The sequence below is a fragment of the Mustela erminea genome, chromosome 11 (genome assembly GCF_009829155.1).
Source record: "Mustela erminea isolate mMusErm1 chromosome 11, mMusErm1.Pri, whole genome shotgun sequence".
Lineage (NCBI taxonomy): Eukaryota > Metazoa > Chordata > Mammalia > Carnivora > Mustelidae > Mustela > Mustela erminea.
The window spans coordinates 8,346,750-8,368,934 of record NC_045624.1 but is presented as its reverse complement, the minus strand read 5'-3'; the positions used below and the strand labels follow the sequence as shown (position 1 = coordinate 8,368,934).

General features: G+C 33.9%; 1 protein-coding gene and 1 pseudogene across 1 annotated transcript in view; both read left to right on the top strand.

Moving 5' to 3' along the window:
* Window positions 1-22,185, top strand: part of CNTNAP2 (contactin associated protein 2) — a 1,944,007-nt gene that overhangs the window by 651,231 nt on the left and 1,270,591 nt on the right. The gene's annotated exons all lie outside the window — the stretch shown is intronic.
* Window positions 8,353-9,331, top strand: LOC116568848 (annotated as a pseudogene).

The window sequence follows — 22,185 nt, the reverse complement described above, 5'->3', positions numbered from 1 at the left end:
TGAGAAGGAATCAAAGCACATAGGATGACAGAAAAAAGTTGAATATCCATCACCCTGGCAGCTCAATAATTAGTGAAAAAGATAAACAAACACAAATGTTAAAAGCACATGGCAAAAATGTGAGTTCAGAAGAATCCTAAAACTTATGAATTTAGGCAAGATATGAAAAAACTATGGTAGCAGTTCAATACTGTTAAGTCCCACAATATGCCAGGCATCATATTCAGTGCTTGTAATGGTTATGACAGTTGACTTCCCAACAAGAATTAACCCTGGATGATTATTTTAAGGCTTTCACATTAATCATTTCTCCCACATCAATAATGAGATTAGGAAGGAAAATATGATCCTCCTCTCAGTGATGAGACTTAAATGGGTATCTTTTGGATGTTACCATGGAAAGGTCAATTACCAAATGGTCCAGAGAAAGACGGTTGGTTTTCTGGGCATCACAGATGACACCTGTATCATATATGACACCTGTCACCTGCAGCCACCGCCAGTTCTGGAATGAAGCCACCTCATGGAGAACGGAAGGAGTCCCTATTCTCTCATCCTTGTATAGTCCCTTCCTCTTACAGCCTTACAATGAAAGATACCCCCCTTTCTTGTTTCAGAATATTAAAGACAAGTTTTCTTTTTTTTACCCTCCAAATTTGTATTTAAATTCCAGTTAGTTGACATATAGTGTAATATTAGTTTTAGGTGTAGAATTTAGTGATTCATCACGTACATACAACAGCTGGTGCTCATCACAAGTGCCCTCCTTAATACGAATCACTTACTTAACCCATTCCTCCAGCTACCCTCCAGTAGTCATCAGTATTTTTCTCAATAGATAATAGTCTGTCTCTTGATTTGCCTCTCTTTTTTTCCCCTCATATGTTCATTTGTTTTGTTCTTAACTTCAACATATAAGTGAAATAATGTGGTATTTTTCTTTCTCTGATTTATTTTGCTTAGCATAATACTCTCTAGCTCCAGCAATGTTATTGCCAAAGGAAGAATTTCATTCTTTTTATGGATGAGTAATATTCCATCATATATATATATGATGGAATATTTTATATATATATATATATATATATATATATATAATATCCTCTTTACCCATTCATCTGTTGACTTTGAGAACTTATTTTGAATCACTGGGAAGATAGTCAAAGGATGAGTTTATAAATAACTACTTCATAAGTTACTGATAGACTCCAAAGTCTGAGAAATAAGACATAAATATTAAAAGAACAAAGGAGAATGTACTTGTACTTTGGAAAATGAAAGACCTTACCTCAATTTTACTTGTTAAAACATCATAGATGAAGGGGCATATAAAATGTATGTATAGTTCTTAAGTAGTAATATGTTGAAAATACAAATACCCATTACATGGTTAAGAACAAAGCATAGAATATACCTGAAGAGTTTCCAGGTCATATCACCTTTCCCATCCCAGTGGTAACCACAATCCTAAATTCTACACATACCATTTCTTTAGTGTTGTACTCAGTTTTTATTCTATGAAATTGCCTATATTTGATGAACTTTGCTCTACCTATTGACATATTCATGTAATTTAACTTTATCTTTCTATCACCCCTGTCTATATCCCTCTACAATTTATTAACTATATTATACAAATAAATATCCCTCGTCTTGAACTTCTTAAAAGTTTAAAATTTAAAAAGAGGTAAAGGATATTCTTAGAAATTTTCTTTATCTCTTTGAAAGTACAAATATACTTGCAAATAGGAAGCAAAAGTAATTAAACTGATCAAAATGTAATTCAAACATTTTCATGTAGTTTTTAGTGGATGAACCCAGAAATAATTTTCCCATCCTCAGAGAATATTGACAAAATAAGGCACTAATACCAAGAAAACAAAGGGGTTTGGACTATCAGAATGAATAATATCATTGTGGGGGAGAGGAAAAATGGGAATGGATGAATATGATTCTGTAGTTGGATCATCATTGAATTAGCCAGAGATTAATTTGATGAAATGATAGAATACATGGCAATATTTAGTATATGCTCCTTCTGCAAAAGTATGTAACATAGAGGAAATTTTTAAAGGACAAGTAAACATTAAGAAAATGGATAATTAAGAACAAGTGGAAACAAAGCCACAACTATAAAATTATAATTGGTATGATTACAGTGAGCATTTACTAAGTCTCAGGATAAGGTAGCACATGGAAACCTGAAAAAGCTTAGTTTGAACAAATAAAGTGATACACCACTCTGAACCATTCTTCACATTCCTAGTGCCCATGTAGATATTACTGCTTGATTACTTCAATCTTTCCCACTGAGCCAGAGGTAACCTCAAAAGCTATTTTAGCATATATCTCCACGCAACCACTACCAACCATTACCTAACACTTAGAATGGGAAATTGAGAAAAGTTTTTTCCCCTTCAACTCCTCAGAGCTCTTCTAAGACACAAATATCCTTTATCAATTGTTTGAAGCAGTTGTTACCATATGGACTTGTCAGCATGGTAGTCTTCATGGGTACTGACCTCCACAAGGCATGGATACTAAGTCCTGAAGGCCAGTCAACTCCAACCACTTCTACTTTTAATAGCCAAGACATACTTTAATTGAACTATGCACATATTTATAGACCAAGTGTTTGCAAAGGTAAATATAAAAAAAAAAGTTACAAATGTATGGGAATAGTTTGAGAAATGGAAATTATGGGGCATCTGGGTGGCTCAGTGGGTTAAAGCCTCTTCCTTCAGCTCAGGTCATGATCCCAGGGTCTTGGGATGGAGCCCCGCATCAGGCTCTCAGCTCAGCGGGGAGCCTGCTTCCTCCTTTCTCTCTCTCTGCCTGCCTCTCTGCCTACTTGTGATCTCTGTCTGTCAAATAAATAAGTAAATTTTTTTTAATAAAATGAATTGTAAATTATTCTTTATATTTGAAGCCCCTGCTTACTTTCACTGTTTCTTCCAATAAGACCTTGTTTGTGACCATGTATTATTTCCTCATACTTATGTATAGTCTCTTTAAGCTATGTTCTAGGTATATCCTTAGAAGAGAGGCTTTTTGTGTCTCATAGCTTTGAAACAGGAAACACATAGGAACAATTACTAATCAGGATCAGAATAAATGATAAAACAACTTGTGGGATAATATGAAGAGACTGAGATAGGAGAATGACAAGAAAAACAGTGGGAAGAGTTGGATGGAAATGAACAGAAATGTTCAGCTTCTCACATAGAGAGGACAAGAAAGAAAGTATGAGAATCCGTAGGTCTGAACTGAAAGCAGATACCTAGATGAGGTGTACAGCAGGCAGGTAGAAATTGGATTCTCAAGCTCTGGAGAAAGATGTGTGGACTGAAGGTAGAGATACGGAAGCCATAAACTATGAATGATCAATGAAGAGGAAAAGATTGGATGTGGTCACTCAGTGAGTAAATAGAAAAGAGATAGCCAATGATAAAGAGATTCATCAAAATTCAATGGACTTTCTAGGAAAACATGCAACAGACAAATAAAACAAAAGAAAAAATGTTAATAATGTCATCAAAAATACTAGGAAAACCAGTGACACTGGAGAAGCAGAGTCAGCTCCTGTGGTAACTAGAGATTGAGATTACTTTTAGAGATGGGTGTACCAGGCCCAAATTTAAAACAGGATTTTTAAATAGAATAATGGTTGAGGAAGGTACATAACACAAATATGTGGTAAGAATTCATTTATTTAGCAAATATTCCTCAAATTCACTCTTCTGGCTCTTATGGCTCAGAGGCTACAATGAACAATGGGCAATAAAAGAGATATATTCTCTACCCTCATGGAGATTACAGCTAATTAGAATGAAGATGTGATTATAAAGTGAACATTTAAATAATAGTTGGGGATGGTGTGAGAGAGGGTTGGGGAGAACACAAGAAATACCTAAGGAGACAGAGACTTAGGGGAGAACACAGGGGTGGTCAGGAAGGCTGTCGCAGTCTACGAAGGCTGGTTTACTTCTTTCTTTTCTTTTTTATAGGTTAGGGGAAAAAGCTGAACATGTTTGTAAACTAAAAGGAGAAGCCAGTGGAAAGAATCTGAGGGTAACAGAGTTCATGAAGTGGGAATAATGCTGTTAGCATTTATAGAGATCCTCCCATTAACCCGGCACCGTACACATAATGTTTGGTTTTAGGAAAGCTCTAGAATAGCCTCTGTAGTCCAGTACATAATAAACATATACTAAATATATAAACATATATTACTCAGCTGTATTAGTTTTAAATATATTTTCTAAACTTAAATAAAACACCTAAGTTCACTTATAGTATTTCTTTATACAAATAAAAAAAATCTCTTGAAAAAAGACAAAGAATTCTTTATTATCATCATAGTACTGTCAGTGACATCTGCTAAAATATATGTACCAGGGACTCGAATAGTATTAGCCCAGAACAATAAAAATCTCCAGATGACAAGAATTTTAACAACCACAATGCATATGGGCTTGCTTTTCTATCTCTTCTTATTGACCAGCAGCTCTCACACTGACCATTGATACAACGCTTATAAATGGGAAAATCATGGACTGAACTTGCTTATTTTTGCATTCTATGAATATTCACTTTATTTTCACATTTTCCTTAATCTCTCATTTTCTCAAATGTCTATTAAAATTCAAAAATTTAATAGTTATCTTATAATGAGCTGCTTTCTTAAGTGTACAATATTTTTTTGAAATTGCCTTATTTGATAAATTCAACATAAAGCCTTTAGTAAAAAATAAAGTACTATACTAATGCATTAAAATCACTGTTATTAGTATTATTCTAATTAAGCCTAAATTCCTGACAGTTGGAGATTGTCAGTCCATCTCTAAACATTAGATATGTATATGAAAATCATCTCCTAATTTAAAAACTGTAATCAGGTGCCTGTCTGGCTCAGTCAGTAGACTATGCAACTCTTGATCTCAGGATTGTGAGTTCAAGCCCCAAGTTGGGTGCAGAGATTAGTGAAAAATAAAATCTTTGAGATACCTGCTTGGCTCTGTCAGTAAAGTGCCTGCCTTCGGCTTAGGTTGTGATCCCATGGTCCTGGGATCAAGTCCCACATCAAGCTCCTTGCTCAGTGGAGAGTCTGCTTTTTCCTCTGCCTACCTCCCCCTCAGCTTGTGTTCTGGCATGCTCTCTCTCTCACAAACATAAATAAAATCTTTAAAAGTTAAAAATAAATAAATAAAATCTTTAAAAAATAAAAAAAATAAAACCAATCTTTAAAAAATAAAAATAAAAAAATTAAAGCTATAATCAGAAGAATATCAACATTCGGTGAGACTGTTTGAACACATGAACTCCTGCTCAAATATTCTTTGGCCCTTGTGTTTCTTCTTTATCAAGATTATCAGGGTTGTGTTACATTGCTTCATTTGCCTACATGAAATGGCTAAAGAATGAAATTATATCTGATCAATCAAAGAATAAATACTTTTACATAATTTACTGGATTTTGGAACTTTAATGCTTCATGAATATTTAAAAGATAAATGTATTTAGCAATCTGAATATAGATGCAGGTGGATAATGCTTGAGACTTTGGCAAGTCAATTAACCTCTGGGCATTCAATTTTGAAAAAAGGGGTAATTATTTGTTGGCAATTGTGTAACCATTCTAATTAAAAGGAACTTGCCAACCCTTTTAATTATTCATCCTTTGAAGCATCCTCTTGTGGATAAACGCTAACATGCCCTTTTTATCAGTTAGTATATTGGGGAAAATGAAGGTAGAATAATTGATCGGGTGCAAAGTCTATGGTAGGGATTAGACTTTAGGAGCTAGAACTTCCCCTGCCTGCCAATCCTTTAGATTATTCATTCATAGTAAAGCCATTTATTCTATTTTAATTTTACATTTTGAGAATTAAGGAAGTATGTATTCAATATATGGGATAGATTATTTAATCTTATGCTACATCTCAAATATCATGTTCAGAGTCTGTAACATTAAAAAAGCTATGACATTAGAACCTTTCCTAATGAAAACAAAAGTGGAAAGATAGTGTATTTTGGCAACCTTTGTATCCCACTGTGTTATCCCTCGAAGAACCAGTAACGAATCACTCTTTCTTGTAATAATAGTACCTCAAATGCCCCATGACATCTAGGAATCTTTCCCCAAAATAATAACAGTGCAACACATTGAGTTTCCCTATGAATGAGAACAAAGATTTATGCATCATATTTGTATTTGTACCGTAGGGGAAAGGCATGATGTTGGTTGGCTATCTAGCAAAGACCTTATAGAGAGCCCTCAAAGATTAGAGCAGATGCTCCTAATCAGATGCTATTTTCATTTTTTATCTGAAGAATTGTTAAAATTCACTTGGCTGGGAATCCAAAATTCTAAGAAACATATACATGTACTCATATTCTTGCACTTGACTACAGTCATGTACACATGGCCCTATCCACATGGCTCTCCATGGGTCAGTGTTGTAATAGAGACCCTGAGGATTAGCGTGGTCATTCCCATGCCTCCAGTTACTGCACTGTCTCAAACAGACTAAAAAATAAACCAGTGTTATAGTTACTCTTGCATTTGAGTAAACTTTAAGCGTGAAGATTTTTGCTTAGTTGCTATTGTATGGATTGTATATGATCTCATTCAGTTGGCCTTAAATATGAAAATAGTGAACTTACTAATTGGGGTCTTGTTTAATATGTATCTTCCATAAAATTTATTTTGATAACTTGAAAAATATTTCTTTAGATCAGTCATTATGTGAAAATATAAAGTGAACAGTGACCCTGGATTTCAAAGAAAAACAGCGGCTAAAACATTCACTTATTCAAATCTTTAAGCATACCTTTTTTTTTTTTAAAGATTTTATTTATTTATTTGACACAGAGAAATCACAAGTAGATGGAGAGGCAGGCAGAGAGAGAGGGAAGCAGGCTCCCTGCTGAGCAGAGAGCCCGATGCGGGGGCTCGATCCCAGGACCCTGAGATCATGACCTGAGCCGAAGGTAGTGGCTTAACCCACTGAGCCACCCAGGCGCCCCAAGCATACCTTTCAACAGAAAGTATTTATGACTATACTGCATGGAAATTTCTTTTGCTCAAATAGAGGTATAAATAACACAAGAAAATAAAGTGGAGGAAAGAGTTTCATTAAAGTATTAGATAATTACTTGCCTACAATCTTTATTTACCACTATATAATCATACTACTAAAAACTTTAATATTTGTCAGTAGGTGACAGTTATCCAAGATAAGAAGTATGTCTTTCATATGACTCTATGCTTTAATTAAAATATTAGTCAAATGTCCACAAGGTATTTCTACAGTTAACTTGTAAAATGAGAATAGCTTCAATTCAAAAATACTAATTAAATACAGAATGTGATTCAATAAAAGTCACTGATGGCTAATTAAGGGAAGAATTATCAGACTTGGATGAAAATATATAATACATATAATCCTAATGAGAAAATATGTTATTTGCTTTCCTCCCCTGTTGCTAGACATTCACCAACCAAGTATTTAACCTTGAGAAGAAACAAAGAAGTTTTCCTGAGCACATACAGTTTCCCAAATACTGAGCTAGCAATTTATGGTTTCTAAAGACAGTTTGAAGATAAAATGCTTGCTCATATATCCTTGCAGACTAATTAAGGAGAAAGGAGTTAGTCAACTATTAAAAAATGGGAACACTAATTCAAGAGATAAGACCTACCTTAAACAAAATGTCCAAAAGCTTACCTATGTTTATCAAGGGCTTTTCAATGCTTTTTTTTTCCTTCCTCCTTTTCTGCCCTCTTTTTTATTTATTTGAGGTTGTTGTTGAAGTTATAGTGTTTTCTTATTCCATTCTTTGTTCTAGAATGTAAATAACATTTTTGGTAGTTACTGTTCTACATTTTAAAGAGTGTCTTTCTTAATATGTAATGTCATTCAACATCTTTACACTCCTCTTTAATAGTGTAGGGTCTTAGAATATCTAGGAAAGCCAGACAAAAATCACAAGAAAATAAAATTACATATCAGTATTTATAATAGACACAAAATATAATTAGGAAATGAAATCCAACAATACTTATACAGAGGTAAAGGATTATGCCTAAGTGCAGTTTATCCTAGGAAAGCAAGATAGATTCAATATTGAAAAAAAAAATCAACAAATGGAGATCATCATATGATCACATGTGGTGATCTGCATTGGTTGAATTCATATATATATATATATATATATATATATATATTACTAAATCCAATCCATATATATATATATATTACTAAATCCAACATCCAATGACAATAAAACAACTCAACAAAAATGGAAGAGAAGCTTTTGACTTTTGGCTCAAAGGACACAAAGGTGCAGCTATCTTCCGTTGTCCCAAATCCAGGTTCCTCTGACACCACCCACCTCTACTACCATGTGGCCTAAGTTCAACCACAAAGAGATCAAAGTTGTGTGCCTGAGATGCATCTGTGGGAAATTTGGTGCCACATCTGCTCTCACCCCAAAGATCAGCTGATGGGGTCTGTCTCCAAAAACGGTTGGTAATGAAATGGCCAAGGCAACCGGTGAGTGGAAGGGTCTGAGATTAGAATGAAACTAACCAGTCAGAACAGACAGGTGCAGATCAGAGTGGTACCTTCTGCCTTTGCCTGATTGCCACAGCCCTCAAGGAATGGCCAAGAGACAGAAAGAAGAAGGAAAACATTAAGCCCAGTGGAATTACCACTTTTGATGAGACTGTTGACATTGCCCAATAGATGTGGCACTGATCTGTAGCCAGAGAACTCTCTGGAACCATTAAAGAGATCCTTGGGACTGCTCAATCTGCATTGATGGCTCTGCCCCCCATGTCATCATAGATGACATTGATAATGGTGCAGTGGAGTATCCAGCCAGGTTAAGAACTGCAAAGGAAATTATTTCCATAAAGGATCATTTGACAATCAAGAAAAAGAAGGAGAAGAAGAAGAAGAAGAAGAAGAAAGAAAGAAAGAAAGAAAGAAAGAAAGAAAGAAAGAAAGAAAGAAGAAAGTAAGGGGAGAAAACTATATCAAAATGATAATGAGCATCTATGAAAACCTATGGCTAATGCAATATTTAATGGTTAAAGACAGAATGTTTTCCCATCGATTTGCAAACAAGGATATGTTGTCACACTTTTATTCATTGTTGTGCTGAAGATGCTGGCCAATCAATAACAAGAATAAAAGGAAACATACAGATTGGGAAAGAAGAATTAGATTTGACTGTATTTATAAATGATATTGTTATTCATTTGGAAATTTCTAATCAATCTTTGAAAACTAGTCTAAATAATGAATGAATTTAGCAAGGTAACAGGATGTAGGCAAGATTAATACAAAAAAATCAACTCCACGTGTTAGTATCAAATATTTGGAAAATGTAGTTATAAAAGTAATACCATTGAAAGTAACATCAAAGACTTACAATACTAACAGATATCAAAATTATGCTCAATTTATACACATAAAATTACAAAATATTTCTGTACAAAATCAAAGTACACCTAGCTAACTGGCAAAATATATCATGTTCATTGATTGGAAGAAACACTATTGTTAATTTGTCCATTCTCTGGAAATTGATCTGTTGATACAATATTATTTTCTGTCATAGATCTAGCAGTCTTTTTTGGAGTCCTTAAAATAAATTTACAAGATGATTTAAAATTTATCTGTAACTGCAAAAGGCCTACAATATACAAAACTATTTTGCAAAAAAAAGAGGTTTATAAGAATCTCAAGAATTGCTCTAATGCTATATTAATATAGACAGTGTAGTATAGCTAAAAATATAGATATATAGGTGGAGAGTACAAAACTGTCTACCTATAAACAGACCACACAGGTATGAATAACTGATTTTTAACAAAGCCACCAACATAACTTAAAGGGGAGGAGAATATTCTATTCAATAAGTGTGTTGGGATGATGATATGTAGATGGAGAAAATGCATTTTGACCCTTACCTCACACTCTATCCAAAGTTAATTTAAAATGGATCTTGCACCTAAATAAATGTAGGAGCTACTGTTGTTATTTTTTTATTTGAAGATTTTTTATTTATTCATTTGAGACAGAGACAGAGCGAGAACATGGGCAGGAGGGAGGTTCAGAGGGAGAGGGAGAAGCAGACTCCTGCTGAGCAGGGAGCCTGATGTGGGGCTTGATCCCAGAACCCTGGGATCATGAGCTGAGCCGAAGGTAGATGGTTAACTGACTGAGCCACTCAGGAGCCCCAGAGCTACTGTTTTTAAACTTCTAGAAGAATACATAGGAGACAATATTTGCAATCTTGGAAGAGTCAACAGTGTTTTAGAACACAAAAAGTAGTAGCAACAAAAGAAAAATTGATAGATAAGAATGCATAAATACTGAAAATGACTATCTTCATATGCCACCATTAACGAAATGAAAGTACAATCCACAGACTGAGAAAGCATATTCACAATACATGAATCTAGCCAAAATCTTGTATCCAGATGAACAATGACCTCTTGCATAATTAATAGTGTCTTGATGTTGGTTTCTCAGAAGACTAAAAATGACACATTATTCTCTTTGTATTTCTTGTCAAATATCTCATTCTGAGAAAATTCACCAATTTCTGTTATCACTCTGAGGTGCTGTCCTAATATAATAACAAAATCTTTTTACATACTGAATTTACTGCTACTTTTCATAGGATTTTTGTGTTTCCCCCTGATAGTGTCCCATATACCTGTTTTACTTTCTTAATGACAAAAAATTGGTGTGGCTTCAGGCTAATGTATCTAAAGTACATGTACAGATTTAAGGAAAGGCTGAGATGAAAGTAAAATTTTCCACTGGAAATGAAGATTTCAAATCATAAATGTTAGGTGGTTCTGTATGTGTCTTTTTAATTAAATAATATTTTCCATTTAAATTTTTTCATGTTTCAGTACATGACAGAGTTCAGAAGATTTAATATTTGAGAGATTAGAGAGGAAAATATTCTTAGTTTAATTCCTGCCCAAAACAAAGTACATACTAATTTCCTATTGATTGACATTTAATTAAGTTGTGCCAAATTTTAAAATGTTAGCAATAGTATTATCATTGCCACAAATTTTTCAAAAATGTGTTCAAAACAAAATTATTTCAAAATAATTTGTAAAAATTTCAAAAATAAAATATAAAATAAATAAATGAATAAAATAAAATAAAATGTAGTGCTATGTCATTTATTTGTGATGGACAGTTCTTTTCATGACTTTACATATAATTGGGCCTGTATTTGGCATTTGGCTGAAGGTGTAACAAAAGTTGAAATCTTCAATGTGCTTCTTTATGCAACTATGAGATAAAAATTAAAATTAAATAAAAATAAAATTAAAATTAAAAATAAATTAAATTAAATTTTAATTTAATAAATAAAATAAATAATAAATAATATATTTATTTTATGCCTTATATACTGATTTAGCTTTTGTAAAGGTAATTTATAGAAATCCATGTATTCAAAGATGTTTTCATAAATGTCATGAAGCATTATTTATCACAGAGCAGAGTTAGAAACTACTGTCCATCAATAAAATTTTGTGAAATAAATTACAGTTTACTCATATGGTTGGAAATAATGTAGCTGATAACAATAAATGAGATAATTTTTTATACACTGCAATAGAAACATAACCTTGATATAGCCTTAAGTACAAAAAGAAATGTACACTCATATGACACTGTATGTTAATAAAAATAAAAATAAATAAACAAAATTGGGAAAAAAGATAATTGCAATATCATATATGATATGATTTTATAAATAAATTATTTTATCTCTAGATGCATATAAAATCTGGAAAGATATGTAGAAAACTCAAGCATTAAGGGAATGATTTTAGGGAGTACACTGACTTTTTTAAATTAATACACTTTTATTTTCAAATCTTTAAAACAAGCTTATTTTATAATCATTTTTTAAGCCCCATGTAGATAACAAAGGCTGTTCATTCCTCACTCAGGCTCACTTAAAGGTACATACATACACTAAATGTTCTGCAATAAATCATTATTTTAAATTTCTAGGTACATTTTTCTTGCAGTATGAAAAAGAACCAGTATTTTTGACATTGTGTTAATCAAAGGAGTTGTGATTAATAACAGATACAATCAAAATTGTATTTAAAAACAAGCATATAAATATTTTTTGCTATTTTAATGCTCTTAAGAATTATAACCTTTCTCAACCACTTAAATAAAATATGAGCTTCTAGACTGATAGTAGATACTTGAATGTTTGGGATAAGAAGAATGACAGCACAGTTGTATTATGCATTCAGCAGAAGTGGGGGAGGAGGCTAAGAAAAGCATAATTTTCACAGATTGTCAGGTTATTCATATGCCGGTAAATATATATGAGTAGGTGGACTCATTCATTTTAAAGACTTGTATGTGAAATGGCTTGAAATGGATTATAAAATTTTCCATTAGGACATATCTCTTAACAAGGCATTTCAGGAGAGATTTTATGTATACGTGATGAGTTAAGGACCTATTGATTGAAAACATTAGAAATATATATACAATTTTTTTTTTTTTTTGAGAGAGCGATCATGAGCAGAGGGCAGGTGGGGTTGAAGTAGAGGCAGAGGGAGAGTGAGAGTCTTAAGCAGGCTTCACACTCAGCACAGAGCCCAGTGCAGTGCTGGATGGATCTCATGACCCTGCTGAGATCATGACCTGAGCTGAAATCAAGAATAAGACACTTAACCAACTGAGCCACGCAGGTGCCCCCAAAATTTTAGAAATATTTATAAGGTGATTCACAGACCTGTACCCCTGGGGATAGAGTATTATGCCTCCATCAGAAAGGATGAATACCCAACTTTTGTAGCAACATGGACGGGACTGGAAGAGATTATGCTGAGTGAAATAAGTCAAGCAGAGAGAGTCAATTATCATATGGTTTCACTTATTTGTGGAGCATAACAAATAGCATGGAGGACATGGGGACTTAGAGTGGAGAAGGGAGTTGGGGGAAATTGGAAGGGGAGGTGAACCATGAGAGACTATGGACTCTGAAAAACAATCTGAGGGTTTTGAAGGGACGGGGGGTGGGAGGTTGGGGTACCAGGTGGTGGGTATTATAGAGGGCACGGATTACATGGAGCACGGGGTGTGGTGCAAAAATAATGAATACTGTTATGCTGGAAATTAAAAAAAAAAAAAGAAATATTTATAAGGACTCCTAAGGGCATAATTCTTACTTACTAATTTTGTTTATTCATGCCACTTCTTAAATAGCTGCTTTAGCTCAGTCATCAAAGATGGGCTAATATGAATAGTTACAGATAAGAAAAGTTAGTGTATCTTGGGCACAATCAAATAAGTTGCTGTATTTTGAGAGGAGAGTTGAGGAACATTATCTAAGAAGTATTTTCTTATTTGGAAACTTTTTTCTAGATTTATCTGTTTCCATGACAATCACTTTCACCTTTGACATTCCTATTCTTAGGATATTTGCAAGAAAGTAACATTTTAGTAAGATAGCAACATCAGAATTATTTTGTAATAATTAATATAATTTATAATTTAATTTAAAAATATCTTAAATCATTAACAGTAATCTGTTTGCATGGAGAAACTGGAAAAAATGTAGGATATTTTTCTTCTAATATGTTTTATCAGCATAAATAAGTTTAAACAAGTAACACAGAACTGTAAGTCTTTGCTTTGCAACTTGATACATCACATTTCCTGTTCCCTAAAGAATTTCCTTCCTAATTAAGTTTTGTTCTAGATAACATTAAAGTTCATTGACATTCCCATAATACACTATAGGATATCTGCGTGAAAATTGCCTGGAAGCAATGTTGGCTGATGAGGGGATGCTAGCTTATATTAAAAAGTAGCTGTTAAGGATTTATCAATAGAAAAAAAGACAGTTAATTATATTAGTACTTATCTCTCTTCCCATTTAGACAGTTTAAATTATTAGATTCATTTATTTAATAAATTGAATTCTTCATTGGAAGATCTGTCATCCATCTGTATGAAACCAGTATCACAAGAAAAAGGGGTAATATGTATGTATGTATGTATGTATGTATATATATATACACATACATATATCTTATATGTATGTATGTGTGTATATATATGTATATATATAATATATATAATTATATATAATATATAAAATTTAAATAAAAGCTTGATACCAAAAATATGTGTTTCAAATATAAGTATGTTTCTTGCCATAAAGAAAAGTTTAAAACTTTGAAAATGAGTGACAGAATCTGGGCTTTGCCTGTACTTTAATATAAATCAGCCTTGCCCTTCATGCTTACCATTTTGTGTTCTCGTTAAAGAAGAGATTCTAGAGGGCAGTGGGTTCCATGCAACTTAATTATAAGTGTCAGTTCAAAGCCCTACACAGGCACTGTCAGTTATTGGGTTTCTTATCAAGCTAGTAATGTGGTACGGCTGTTGTACTAATAATGAAGCTTTAATTAGCTCTCAGAAATACTGAGAGCTTATTGAAGGCGTCCAAATTGAGTCGTGCATGCTTAGTTGGAAGGTGTGAATGTATCCCAAACATATCAAAATAACTGTCAAATACGTTGCATGTACAGTCCGAGATAATACTAGAAGGCTTAACATCTATCTTAGAAGATCTGTGTGAATAAAATGCTCACTCAAGTTCTTTTATATACATAAGTGATGGTCTTAAGAATATTATCTTTATTATTTAAGCAAATGTGATAGAAAGACACATGACTCAGTGTCTCTGTTTACCTGCAGAGTATTATCAGGGGAAAAACACATTTTAACCAATGTTTGAGTTATCTTTCTTTCAAACGGGAACCTTATTCATAGCTACTCCAACATAATCCTTCCATTTTACTTATAAATACTAGTTGCTTTGTCCCAATATTCTGAGCCATGAGAAATTGTGTCAGACCCCTCATTCCTAATCCGTAGGAAGCTCACAGGTAACAAACATTTAAGTAATTGTTGATTTAAACTCCAAGCAGTGGAGAATTCTTGATGTCTTTTCAGTGCAGCAGGTATATTTAGACCATGACTTTCCTATGTGACTGTTAACCCTTGCTGTGCATGGATATGGTCTAAACTAATTATAAATGGAGACAACCCTACCCACTCCTGCCCACGCCTCCCTACACACACAGAGTAATAATTTGAAGCAGGGGACAGATTTTGTCACAGAGAAAGAAGGCACTAAAATGAATTGCTACTGGAAAAATAGTATGTGTTATTCATTCTGTTATTTTCATTTCTTCTGAAATCATCTCTTTTCAACAGCTTGATTTGGCTCTTCTTTTAGTTATTTCAAAGGATGTACCATGTTTCTCTGTTGCCCTTATAGACATTCGTTGAACAAGTATACTAATTAGTTGCCATCTGGGTATTGGGTACTTTGTGAACCTTAAAGGTTAAATGTGAGACCTTAAAGGTATATGTAATTCAGAGGCTGCACAGTGATCCTTTTGGTTTGGAGGTGAAGTCCCAGAGGATCTAAATTATGATCAAGGGACTAGGGAATGGGGTATATGTGAAGAATTGTAAGCTCAGACAACAGCATATATACCTTGTGTAGGGAACTACAAGAAGTTCCCTAACTTCTGTATGACAACATATGCAAGGGTGAGGGCATAAGCCCAGGGTACCACGATTATAATTGGAAGGGGAAGTGATCTCAGAGGGTATAGGTCCTGTCCTTTTTCAAATGTTGGTGTATTAATAATTTTTCTTAAACTTCATATTTCTAAAAGCCACATAAGTAGAATCTTTTCTTTTGTCATCACTGTTTAAATATTAGTTACAAATATGTATATTTTGGACATGGCTGATGGTATTAAGTCAGGGGTTTCTCTTTTTTTAAAGAATTATAATATTTCAGGAGAATTAAGAAAGAAGTAGTTTTCTTGGTAAAGTATCAATTAAATGCACCAAAATAAGAACCACTTTTCACTTGGGGGAGAAATGACAATGCAAGATGGAGATACCAACTTTGAAGGTGGAATCTGAGGCTAGGAATTAGAAATGTGTATATATGATACTGAAGGTATCAGGTCTGGGGGAAAAGTTCATTAAAGTGAATTCACAGTGTAGCATCATTAAATGAAGAGGGTCCATTAGAACTTAGTCTGGAAAAATAAAACAAATTATAACAGAATTTTGTTTGTAATCTTAGCTATACACTAATTTTTCAAATTATCTCTCAAGTTTTGACATGATTCTTGCAATAAAATTGATAACATAATGTCTTATTCTGCTTTTGCAGCATTTCACAATGAAAACCATTTTTACAAAAAAAATTATGAGCACTAGCAGTTGTTCCAATTAACTCTTTTGATTATTTGATATTCATATAATTTAATTTTGAAATTCCTATTATGTTATCATTCTTATTGATTTCTCCTCATTAGAATTACTCTAACCTGTATGTGTGTGTGATTTCATTTTGTAGTCAATTTACATTTTTAAAATTTTTATTTTTTAAGTAGCCTCCACACCCAGCATAGACCCAATATGGGGCTTGAACTCACAAACCCCCTGAGATCAAAACCTGAGCTGAGATCAAGAGTCAGAAACTTAAGTGATGGAGCCACCTAGGCACCCCCAATTTACATTTTATTTGCTTATAATAAGTGAATAACTGACTAATTCAATAGTGCTGTGAAAGGCAGAGGTAGACTCTAGCATAGAAAAGCAGAAATGAATGGAGACTGAGTTTATAAGTGGCAGTTTATCACATATGTACATAATGATCATGAGCAGTTGAATTTTTTTTTCTACCCAAACTCAGAACTGAAGGGATTCAGATGAGTAATTCTCTTATAAAGAGGACATTGGCATTAGCCAGGTTATGTCTTAGGGACTTACCAAGAGAATCTTAAGCTTCCCCTCAGCCTAACTGACCTTTACTTTTTTTAATTATTTCTGATATTAACTTTATTATTTCTCTTATTTTGTTTGCTTGGGTTTAATTTGATCTTATGTATATAGTTTTTCAAAATTAAATTAAATTGTATTTATTTATTTTATAAATTTATAAATTTATTTTACAAAGTTATTTATTTATAAAATAAATAAATATTTTTTATTTTATTTATTAAATTAAAATTTAATTTAATTTATTTTTTAATTTTAATTTTATTTTTATTTAATTTTAATTTTATTTTTAATTTTAATTTAATTTTATTTAATCTTGGCGTTCTAAGATTCATTTTTTATGTACCACACCCAGCGCTCCATGCAACACTTACCCTCCTTAATACCCACCACCAGGGTCATCTATCTCCCCACCCCTCCCAAAACCCTCAGTTTGTTTCTCAGAGTCCGTAGTCTCTCATAGTTCATCTTCCCCTCCAGTTTCCCCCAATTCACTTTTCCTTTCCTTCTCCTAATGTCCTCCATGTTATTCCTTATGTTCCACAAGTAAGTGAAACTGTATGATAATTGACTCTCTCTGCTTGACTTACTTCACTCAGCATAATCTCCTCCAGTCCCATCCATGTTGATACAAAACTTGGATATTCATCCTTCCTAATGGCTGAGTAATATTCCATTGTATACATGGACCACATGTTCTTTATCCATTCGTCTGTTGAAGGGCATTTTTCCACAGTTTGGTGCTTGTGGACTTTGCCGCTATGAACATTGGGGTACAAATGGCCCTTCTTTTCACTGCGTCTGTATCTTTGGGGTAAATACGCGGTAGTGCAATTGCTGGGTCATAGGGTAGCTTTATTTTTATTTTTTTGAGGAATATCCACACTGTTTTCCATATTGGCTGTACCAATATGCATTCCCACCAACCGTGTAAAAGGGTTCCCCTTTCTCCACATCCTTACCAACATTTGTTGTTTCCTGTCTTGGTAATCTGTGCCATTCTAACTGTTGTAAGGTGGTATCTCAGTGTGGTTTTGATTTGAATTTCCTTGATGGCTAATGATGATGAACATTTTCTCATGTGTCTGTTAGCCATTTGTATGTCTTCTTTGGAGAAGTGTCTGTTCGTGTCTTCTGCCCATTTTTTGACATGATTATCTGTTTTTTGGGTGTTGAGTTTGAGGAGTTCTTTATAGATCTTGGATATCAGCCCTTTGTCTGTAGTATCATTTGCAAATATCTTCTCCTATTCTGTGGGTTGCCTCTTTGTTTTGTTGACTGTTTCCTTTGCTGTGCAGAAGCTTTTGATCTTGATGAAGTCCCAAAAGTTCATTTTCACTTTTGTTTCCTTTGCCTTTGGAGACATGTCTTTAAAAAATTTGCTGTGGCTGATGTCAAAGAGGTTACTGCCTTTGTTCTTCTCTAGGATTTTTATGAATTCCTGTCTCACGTTGAGGTCTTTCATCCTTTTGAATTTATCTTTGTGTCTGGTGTAAGAGAATGGTTGAGTTTGACTGATCTTTAGACAGCGTTCTTCCTAGCTCTAGGCCCTGGTTCCTTTCTCATGGAGCATTTACTTTAAAAAACTTGTTATTGTAAATTCTTTCTGTGTAGCTTTGAGATATAAATCTTGCAAAACTAGCAAGAGACCAGTTTTGCAACCTAAGACTGTCATCTCTGAACTGTAAGCATCAAGGGTGATAGAGGCCGTCTCCCAGTTTCAGTTCGGAGAGTGGGGTGCCCAACTTTAGTTGAGCCCCTTACTTCAAGGTGTTAAACTACCTCCAGTTATGAAGACAGGAGAAAATATACTTTTGTTTTGGGGGAGGATTACAGTCAATTAGCAAACCCAAGTGGCCTAAGATCTATACCCATCACCCTGACTTTTAAAAATATTCTAGCCCTTTTGGGGAGGTTGAGCTCAAACTGAATTTTAGCCTCTCTTCAGGATTGCAATAGACTTCTTTTCTTGTTTACCTTTGTTCAGTGCAATTTTTGCTTTGACAGAACCCATAAGAAACCACAGTCAGATGAGCTGGTATTCTAAGAACTTAGATCTATTTGACGCAAAGAGAAATTGTAAGATGTTGGCCCAGTCCATCCTTGCATCACTGAATATCCTCAGGGCTGAGGGCAGCAGAGACCCTGGTTATTATGTTCTTACTGTAGTTTAAATACTTCTGATAAACCTCACAGGACACGTTCTTCACTCTTGTTCTGTACATTAAGTTGGATTTCAAAAATCACTTGTGTAACTCTGTTCCTGTCTTTTCCATTTAGAACAACTTCCTAGTATAGAAAACTTACTTGTCACATTATTGTGATTATAATTTCAGATTCAAAAAGTGTGCAATTGATATTATGTAAAACGAAGGAACTAAAACTATATCATAAAAAAATTTCTTTACCCTATGAGGATATTTATTTTGGCTAAAACTTTAGTGTATTTATAGGAAAATTGTAACTTCATTGTGCCTGAAAATGTTTTCTGATCATTTGATATTATTCATGCTTTCAACAACCATTTAATAAACTCTAAATTTGTGCCAGGAACCATTCTAGAAATATCAGATTTGAAACATGTATCCTTAGGTTGCAGTATCACCCACTAGATCACTTTTATATTGACCCAATTGTAATATTAATCCAATATACATTATGCACTGCTGACCCAAAGAGTATGAAAGATTCAGAAAGACTGGAGAAAATAGAACTTTTTTTCTCTAATAGAACCATACATACGCTTCTTCTGGCTTAAACAGAAAATTAAGCAAAATTAGTATAAAAATAAGTTATTTTATTTTCATATTTCACCATTCCACTTGTTGGTATATTTGTAACTTTTCATTTTTAGCTACTATGGTGTTTGGCTTTCACTGATGACATCAAAATCTAAGAGGTAAAATTAACATATGCTCAATCTGACTAAAGATTTCAGACTCTTATTATGTATTTTGTGTAAGAATGAGCTTGGTTATCAAGCAAAGGATAATAAAAACACTGCATCCAAAAACAGGAACAGGAAAGGAACAGGAAAGTTAATGAAGAGAATGTATAAACTAATTTTTCCAGCTATTAAAAGATAGGAATGGAATTTTAAAATTTTACAGCTTTTAGTGCTATTTGGATTACCTTGCATGGTGCAAGGTTATTTGAAAATTGTTTGCCTTTTATGATGTCACCTTCCATGATAATTTTTCTGTTTTGGCGGATTCTCGGTTCATTACTGGACAGAATGACAACTGGAAATTCTATGAATTATTTTTATTAACCCAGTCTGTCCCTCTTCATAGTATACATTTCATTAATTATTCCTCTCCAGCATATTGTTTTAAGATGCACATGCATCATTTTTAATAATTATTTGTACACTTGAAGTAACTCATAATAAAAAGTTTGATGTAATACATAGGAAAGGATTCACAACATTACTGTTGCAATTTAAAATGGCTCCTGCAGAAACAGTTGATTTTTTTTTATTTTATTTTGGAGTGTTTGTGATATTTGTTCTCAGTCTTGAATGATTACAGCTGCTAAAGCAAAGTCTATCACCCTACTCTGAGTTGTAAATATCTTTCATTTGTTCATCCAGGTCTGCTATGTATCATATCACCCACATATCTAGGTAAGAGCTGACTTCCATGGATTATGTTAATTGACTTACATTGTCCTCAAGTTTCTCCTTGAATTTGGCCAGCAGATAGCCCTGGGGAGGGAAGTGGAGGAAGGGAGAAGGTGATAATATATTATCTTTTTTCTTTTTTTTTTTTTAAAGATTTTATTTATTTATTTGACAGACAGAGATCACAAGTAGGCAGAGAGGCAGGCAGAGAGAGAGAGAGGGAAGCAGGCTCCCTGCTGAGCAGAGAGCCTGATGTGGGACTCGATCCCAGGACCCTGAGATCATGACCTGAGCCGAAGGCAGCGGCTTAACCCACTGAGCCACCCAGGCGCCCTATTATCTTTTTTCTACCATCCTCCATTCATTTCTCTAGTAATTTAGGGAACCCCAAATTAGATTCTTTTGGCCCCTCACCCTCTCTGAGTGCTATTGCTGGTTTTGTTAATGAGGTTATGCCAGCCCTGACAGTATATTAGGAATAGATGGTGTAACTAGGAGTTAGGAGGCAATAATCTTTTTGAAAACATACATCCATTACTGCCATTTCTCTTTGTAAAACTCTCAACAATTTAACTTCATCCTCTGGATAAAAATCCAAGCTCTTCACGGGGCCTTCATAAGTTGGCTGGTGTCTATTCCCCTGACATCATTTCTTCTCTCCTCACTTTTCGCTTGACTCTAAGCACACCAACGTTTTGATGCTCATCTCTTGAGAATAGCAGCTTTTTCCTGCCTCGTGACCGTTGCTCTAGATTTCCCTTCTTGTGGATCCTCATTAGCCTCCCACTCCTATTCAAACACCGCTGCTCAAAGCAGCTTTGGCTCCTCCCTTCAATGTATCTCTAGTTCCTCCCACACCTTACTCACATTTTTGTTTTATGACATGTATCTTGTGAGAACGTTATTTGTTCATTTGTTTAACACCTATCTTCCCTAACATAATATATCAGCTTTATAAAGGAAAGAGCTTTGCTATGCTTCCAATCACATATTCAAACCAAGAACCATGGTAGGCTTATAATAACTGCTTAATAAATATTTGTTGGAATATTGAAGCAGCAAAAAGAGAAATTAAGAAAACAACTTCGTTTATAATTGCAAAAAATAATAAAATAGGAATAAACTTAAAGAGGTGAAAGGTTTATACTCTGAAAACTATAAAACATTAATGAAGGAGATTGAAGAAGACACAACAAAGTGGAAAGACATCTCATGCTCATGGATTGGAAGAACAAATATTGTTAAAATTTTCATACTCCCCAAGGCAATCTAGAGATTAAATGCAATCCCTATCAAAATACCAATAGCACTACAAACAAACCTTAAATTAGTATGGAACCACAGAAACCCAAACAACCAAAGTGATCTTGAAAAAGAAAAACAAAACTGGAGGTATCACAGTTCCAGACTTCAAGTTATGTTACAAAGCTGTAGTAATCACAACAAATGGTACGGACCCCCAAATAGACACACAATTCAATAGAGTGGAATAGAAAGCCTGGAAATAAAGCCATGATTGTATGGTGAATTAATCTTCAACTAAGGAGGCAAGAATATGCAGTGGGAAGAAGCTAGTCTCTTCCATAAATGGTGTTGGGAAACTGGACAGCTACATGCAAAAGGAAACTGGACCACTTTCTTAAACCACACACAAAACTGAATTCAAAA